The sequence below is a fragment of the Megascapheus bottae genome, chromosome 32, assembly GCF_031878675.1.
Source record: "Megascapheus bottae isolate mThoBot1 chromosome 32, mThoBot2.hap1, whole genome shotgun sequence".
Taxonomy (NCBI): Eukaryota; Metazoa; Chordata; class Mammalia; order Rodentia; family Geomyidae; genus Megascapheus; species Megascapheus bottae.
The window spans coordinates 5,337,416-5,345,700 of record NC_143540.1 but is presented as its reverse complement, the minus strand read 5'-3'; positions in this window follow the sequence as shown (position 1 = coordinate 5,345,700).

Sequence of the window (8,285 nt, the reverse complement as noted above, 5' to 3'; positions counted from 1 at the left end):
ATATGGATAACGGTGTCCTAATGTCTTTGGCATAACAATAATCTAGTTGTCTATAGAATGACATTGGAAAAAAAATTTTAAGAGGTCAAATTGAGAGTCTTTATTAGAAAGCTGGTGACTGAAAGTGGACTCCTATCTCAAAGACCTGCAGCCTTGAATACACTTAACGCTGCTAGAAAACTGAGAGTAGTAAAGCAAAGAAAGAGCAGGAAAATAACGCCAACACACCATACCAACTCCAATGGAGAGCTGAAGTGGGATGCCATGATGACCAGACAGCCGGAAGATATGAGGCATAACATAATGGTATCTGAGCTGGTCAGGGCCTAAATCCGGTCCTGGGAAGGGAGGGGGAGGGGGAGGGGGGGTTCCAGGGAGCTCCAGAGCCTCTGAGTTCATGGCACAGGATCGGCCAGGCCATTAACCTACTGCCCAAGCCCTGAAATGGAAATTCTTATGGAAAAGAATGGCGGAGACTTAAAAGCTTAACATCTCCCAGAGCACATTCAAGGGATTCCATATTAGAGAAAACTCACTGAACATAAAGGCTTCCAATGAAGGGCCTTGGGCGTGGGGTTACATGGTCACAGATAAAAGATTGCTCTAGAATGGCTAAAGCTAAGACTAGCTTCAGAGGATCCAGGTGATCTGTAAATGGCCATCTTTCAAAACAAACCCTAATGTCACTCGGGGGAGGACCACACAATCTAAATCCTCAACAAAGCAGAATTTACAATGTCCCGTATCAAGTGAACACGTTACCAGAAGTACAAAGAAACAAAAATATATGACTTAAGAGTCAGGAGCAAACCAATATGGAGACACACCTAGAAAAAAACACAGACAGGGCCGGGAGTTTGGCCTAGTGGTTAAAGTGCTTGCCTAGCATGCATGAAGACCCGGGTTCGATTCCTCGGTACCACATACATAGAAAAAAAAGCCTGAAGTGGTGCTGAGGCTCAAGTGGTAGAGCTCTAGCCTTGAGAAAGTCCAAGGACAGGGCTCAGGCCCTGAGCTCAAGCCCAGGACTGGCAAAAAAAAAAAAAAAAGAAAAAAACACAGACTATGTAAGGTTTAAAAAAAAAAGTCACTAGGGTAGGAAAGGGGGACAAAAACATGAGAAGGGGTATCCAGGTTGGAGAAGTAATACACCCATTCATTACCTGACGAATGTAACTGTACATTATCCCAACAATAACATAAAAAGTCACTAGTAAGCGCCAGTAGTTTACACTTGTTAATCTTACTCAGGAGACCTGAGATCTGAGGGCCATGGTTTGAAGTCAGCCCAGGGAGAAAAGACTATTATCTCTAACTAGAGCTGTGGCTCTAATGGAAAAGAGCTTAGGAACATTGCTCAGGCCCTGAGTTCAAGTTCTAGGACTGGCTCGCTCTTACACACACTCAAAGAGGCACTGAAAAATGACAATTTCCTTCTAAGCACCAATAAAGTTGCTTCTTACGAATTTTGATAACATCTACGTAAGGCTTAGAACTGGCAAAATGCTACAAGTCAAGGTGTGTGTGTGTGTGTGTATGTGTGGGTACAGGGTGCTGTCCCTTAGCTTTTTCTGTTCAAGGTTAGCACTTGATCACTGGAGGCATATCTTCACTTCCTGCTTGGGCTGGCTTTGAACTGTGATCCTCAGATCCCAGTCTCCTGAATAGCTAGGATTATTATGTGTGAGCTACCAGGGCCTGGCAAGGTGTGTACTTTTTTAATTTTTAACTTGAAGATCTAGTTAACAGTTGTCTAGCACATTTCTAGAGCAAGTGAAATTATAATTATAGGATTTTACATGACATATACTATATATGTTCACCTATGTATCTGTATATATGGGTAGACATATACAGATATATATTCATAAATGGACAATTTGAAGCTGTCAAAGAAAACCAGGTTTTCCCCACCCAGACCATTTACATTAGAAATCAGTCACCAGAGCGAGACATCAGGCTGGACTGCTTGCCCTTCCCTTCATGGCTAAGGGGTGTCCAGTCAGGGACCAAGATCTCATTCTTTCTAGGAATGACATTTTCACTTCTGGCCCACTGTGTAATTACAGGCCACCTCTAAGAATCTATGGGCATGCACAGCTTTCATCGTTGGACTTCTGGAAGGTTCTCCTCTAGAATTTCAACTGCTATACAATCTCTGGGCTGCCGACACTGTTATCCATAACCTGGCTTGAGGTTTTACCACAGTTATATACACCAGAAGAGTTGACCCTGCTTGTCCTAGATTACATAGCGTTGAGCCAGGAGCTGGAGGCTTTGGTCCAACGAGCATCTTGCCCAGGTACTGGTACTCCTCAAATTCTAACAAGTTGGAAAGAAGCCAAAGAATTCAAGATAAGGCTGGGAGCATGGCCTAGTGGTAGAGTGCTTGCTTTGCATGCATGAAACCCTGGGTTCAATTCCTCAGTACAATATACACAAAAGAAACAGAAGTAGCACTGTGACTCAAGTGGTGGAACACTAGCCTTGAGCAAAAAGTGTCCAAGGATGGTGCCCAGGGCCTGAGTTCAAGCCCCAGGACTAGTAAAAAAAAAAATCAAGATAATACTGTTTCAGGTAATACTGAATATAGGCAGAATAGAGCCTACTAAGGATTACACACAACATTTTATATATATATATATATGTATGTATATATATATATATATCACTAACAACAACTTTTCTCAACCAAATGAGAAAACTACAACAAAATTTTGAGTTCATTAAAAGTTTCTGCCGTGAGCATTCCTTTACAGAATATTGGAATCTGTATACTAAATGCTCATGAATTATGCACTAAGACTCGGCTCATGGAAATGTAAAACTCTACTAGCTAGTGATTTTCACTATTTAGAATCTGCTGGCCTAAATGAATGAACAAAATTTTATAGTTATAGACCTGTGTGCTTTTTCTTTACCCTAAGTCATTCCTTACATGAAGGCTCAATCTTTTCAGTATTAGGTTACTGCTTCCAACAAAGCCAGAAAAACAACTGTGTAGTAATCAGTATGTTACCCAACTGTATACTGTTTACTTTATTGTGAATAATGGGGGAACAGTGTCAATAGTTTTATATGCCTCTTAAAAAAAAAAAACAGCCACATGCAGAAAACTCAAAATTAACCCTAGCCTTTCACCATGCACAAGCATTAACTCAAAATGGATCAAAGACCTCAACATCAGACCGGAAACCATGAAACTGCTATATGATAGAGTAGGAGAGACACTGGAACTCATAGGCACAGGCAAAAGATTCCTGAACAGAATCCCAGGGTCACAACAGGTTGGAGAGAGACTCGATAAATGGGACTACGTAAAAATAAAAAGTTTCTGCACAGATAAAAACATAGTCGCAAAAGCAGAGAGCCGGCCAACCAACTGGGAAAAGATATTTACCAATAATACATCTGACAAATGCGTAATATCCAGTATCTACAGGGAACTCAAGAAACTAATCCTCCCAAACCCAACAAACCATTCACTAAATGGGCAAGGGAACTAAAGAAAGATGTATCAGGAGAAGAGATTAAAATGGCAGAAAAGCATATGAGAAAATGTTCACCATCCATGGTCATAAAGGAAATGCAAATAAAAACAACCCTAAGATACCACCTTACCCCAACAAGAATGGCCAAGATTTTGAACTCAGACAATGACAGTCGCTGGTGGGGTTGTGGAGAAAAAGGAACCCTACTACACTGCTGGTGGGAATGTCAATTAGTTCAGCCACTCTGGAAAGCAGTGTGGAGGTTTCTTAAAGAACTGAAAATTGACCTTCCCTATGATCCTGCCATACTACTTCTGGGCATCTACCCTGAACAACATAACCCAAGATATGATAAGGACACCTGCTCAGCTAGGTTTATCTCTGCACTATTCACAATAGTCAGGAGATGGAAACAATCCAGATGCCCTACTGCAGATGAATGGATACAGAAAATGTGATATATATACATACACACACACACACACACACACACACATACACACACAATAGAATTCTACATAGTCAACAGACAAGATAAAATAATGGCATCTGCAGGGAAGTGGATGAATCCAGAGTGAATCCTGTTGAGTGAGAAAGACAAGACCAAAGGAACAAAAGGCGCATGGTATCCTTAATATGTGGCTATGAGATCCCAACAGTACAAGAGTGAGGACTCAATATTCGCATACCCAATGCTATGGACATGGTATTGGAAATATAAACATAACTACATAGACATAGAAACCTATAACTCTATAGACATGTTTTATTTCATAAATTAATATGTATCTATGATATACAAACCCTTAACTTAATTTTGATTATGTTCTAAAAACTAAGTACCAGTGATTGTATATAGAGATTCCCTTCTTGAATACTTGTTTGCTAAACATGTCATTTGAAATATGATGTAAAAATCAATATTAATAAATTTTTTAATAAAAACCCTATGACTCTATAGACATGTTTTATTTCATAAATTAATATGTATCTATGATATACAAACCCTTAGCCTAATTTTGATTATGTTCTAAAAACTAAGAGCCAGTGATTGTATATAGAGATTCCCTTCTTGAACACTTGTTTGTTAAACATGTCATTTGAATATGATGTAAAAATCAATGTTAATAAATTTTTAAATAAAAAAAGAAAGAAAGTGCATTAAATCCAGGTTAACAAACACTGGCACTGAAGAGTATGACACTTCCCTGGGGCAATGGTACAGCCGGAATCATCAATGTATTGTACTGTATACTGTATTGGTGTATTAAGTGAAAAAAAAATCAGCCTTTCTAAATTTTTTCCCCTCTTCGGTATCTACACACTTTTTAGAAGTGACATGGAAAGTGCCAGAGCTAGTTGTGAGATCTGATCTACCATCACACACTCTCACACACCTAATAAAGAAATTTGAAAAAAATACCTATGTATGGAGAAATAGTAGATATTTACCAAAAGATCTCTCCATGGGTAACAATTTCAAGCAAACTAAAAGCGTAAGATTACTTCACTGTAGAAACCTGATGCTGTTTGTGGATTTATAAAATCTGGGTAGGTCAGAGGTCCAATTTGGACAGCTGAGAAAACAGGCGGACTTTGAGTTCTTCTTTCTGTAGAGAATGGGAACATTAAACAGCACACAGTGGGGGCAGCAGAGGGATCAGTGTACTGTTTGGATTGTGTCCTGGGAGCACTGGACTCTGCTCGCTTGAAACAGATTATCTGTCTCGGGGCCCATCTGGAGATCTAGGGTCCTGACTTCTCTCCCTGGGAGAGAGTAAGGAGAAGTAAAGTTCTGAGATAAACCTGGAAGACAAAAGGGATGGCACTTCCCAGAAAGGTTTATCACAAGAGACTGAATCCACCATCCTGGGATGTAGCATTCCTGGCCCTACTTCATCATATCCATTGGGCAGATTCCATTTACATCTGAAATGATGTGGTCAGGCCTAATGGCTCACATCTGGAATCCTGCATGCTCAGGAGGCTGAGGTCTGAGGATCTCAGGTCAAGGTTAGACTGGGTGGGAAAAGTCTTTGAGATTCTTTATCTCCAAGTGAACCACCAAAAAAGCAGAGCTGTGGCTCAGTGGTAGAGTATCAGCCTTGTGTGAAAAGGTTAAGGGACAGTCCCTGGGCTCTGCATTCAAGCTCCAGTACCAGTCAAAATAAAAATACTGAAAATGATGAGTTGACTGCCAGGGGCTCACACCGTAATCCTAGCTACTTGACTCATTTCCAATTAGCCATTCAAAAACTGGAAGTGGAGCTGTGGCTCAAGTGGTAGGGCACAAGCCTTGAGCACAAAGAGGCTCGGAGACAGTGCCCAGGCCCCGAGTTCAAGACTCACAACTGACCAAAAAAAAAAAAAAATCAAAGCCAGCTCAAGTAGGGAAATCATGAGACTCATATCCAGTGAACAATGATAAAACTGGAAGTGGTGCTGTGACTCAAAGTGGTAGAGTCCTAGCCTTGAGCAAAAGTAGCTCAGGGACAGTGCCCAGGCCCTGAACTCAAGCCCCACGAAAGACAAAATTAAATTTTTTAAAAAAGCAAGAAACCCTAGCTAAAAAATAAATATGAAGATAAAAATAAACCCTAGACTCTTGGGCCCCTTTGGTCCTGGTCTACCATTATAACCTGTTCTCAAATTTTCCCTGTCATCCTCCCACTTCAGAACATCCTGGTTTGCCCCCTAGGAGAGGAGACCAAGCAGCTCTTATGACAGATGATACCAGTTCACGAGTTTTCCTGATCAACAGAACACTAAACTGTGCCCTGGCCCTGAACTGCTATCTCCTGCCCCATTTCTCCTAGGTCTGCCCGACTGTCCTAGAAACAGCTAACCAGAGGAGGCCAGCGTGCCTGCAAGCCCAACTTTCGTTCCTTCACACACATGAGGCTTCACAGAGTCCACTGGACTTCAGGGTCAGCCTTCCTGGCTGCTGGCTTATGGGTCAGGGATGGCTAGATCAGGCTGAGTGTTACTCTGAGGAGGGCAGGATTTCCTTAGCAGGACTTGCAGAATGGAAATCTCTGGCTTTGGAAATAAGGAGCCACAGCCCCTCACTTCTCCTCGCTCACTACAGAAGAACGGATGGGCTGAGGGGATGAGGGGAAGGGAGCCCGCACCTCTCACCATAAGGAGACACCAACTAAGACTGTTTTGAGCTGCACAACTATGTTGCCTTGCTCAAGGCAGGGAAAGACAAAAAGATTTCTCATTCCCCTTCCTCTTCCTCCACCGTTATCCTTCCCTTTTCTTCATTAAAAAAATAAATAAAAATAAAAAAGACTGGGGATGTGGCTCAGTGGTAGAGTGCTTGCCTAGCACACATGAAGTATGCATAAAGTCCTAGGTTTGATTCCTCAGTACCACATACACAGGGAAAAAAAAAAAAAAAAAAAAAAAAAACGAACAAAACAGGAAGTGGCACTCTGGCTTAAGTGGTAGCGCCTTGAGCAAAAGCAGTTCAGAAATAGTGCCCATGCCCTGAGTTCAAGCCTTAGAACTGGCCAAAAAAAAAAAATTAGCCTGCATTCCTTTTCTTATCTCTCTCCTTTCGTTGAAGTGATTGGTGCAGTAGAGCATGGGAGATAGAGACCCGGGTGGTAGCTGGGGCTTTCACAGGAGAAACAGGAAAGACAAGGAAAATACTAGGGCCCCAGTGTCTCATCTTAACTATGGGGAGGAAGAAAAATGGCCAGTGTATATTGTGTGACCAGCTGGAAGTAGAGAAGCCAGTGTGAATTATGGTTACTGGGGAAGAGAGGGGGAGCAGGAGACAAGAAAGGGAGACACAGAGAAAGAATAGGCATCATGTTTATATATATTCACATATGCATGTTCCATGCACATGTGTGTATGCATACAGGCTTGCACATATACACAGAGCCTACAGTGCTGTCTGCTGAGCTCTTCAGCTTAAGGCTAGCACTCTATCATTTTAAGTCACAGCACCATTTCTGGGTTTCTGGTGGTTCATTGGAGATAAGAGTCTCATAGTCTTCCATGCCGGGCACAAAAGTCCATGAGACTCTTATTTCCAATGAATCACCAGAAAACTGGAAGTGGCACTGTGGCTCAATGTGGTAGAGCACTAGCCTTGAGGTGGAGAGCTCAGGGAAAGCACCCAGGCCCGGAGTTCAAGCCCCATGACCACCACTACCAACAACAACTAAAGTCATCAAGGGTAAATGTCTTAGAATAAAAAAAAAAAAATTGAACAGTCCCCAAGTGTCTCCTCATTAGACATTCATTTAAAAGGGAAAACCAGGGCTGAAGTGTGGCTCAAGTGGTACAGCATCTCATTAATATGAGGCCCAAGTTCAAGCCCCAGGACTAAGGGGAAAAGGGTGAGGGGAGAAAGCGATGAGGGTAAAACCTGTGAATGCCTCCACCGAGGGACCATGATGCTTGAGAAACAGCATCTATGATGCTGAGGACCAAGATACACAGTTGGACTTGGTGAGGTGATACCAGAAAACCCCGGGTGAAGGGACTTGCTCTGACACAGCTGAACACAAAACAGCACGCTAAATCACACCAGGAGCACACAGGAGAGCCAAGTCCAGAGCGCTGGAAATTCCAGCGGGCAAAGATCCCATTTCTCTGATGTGGAGATAGCATGCAATGTATTGGGACAGTCTTAAAGGAGACTCAAGAGCTGCTGCCACTGCAGTACATGTATCGGTACATATATATAAAGACCAACAGAGAAATTAGTCTATTGACTGGGAGGATAATTGTTCATTTTGATAGGTGTGATGATAGCATCCTCAAGTAAAATTAATT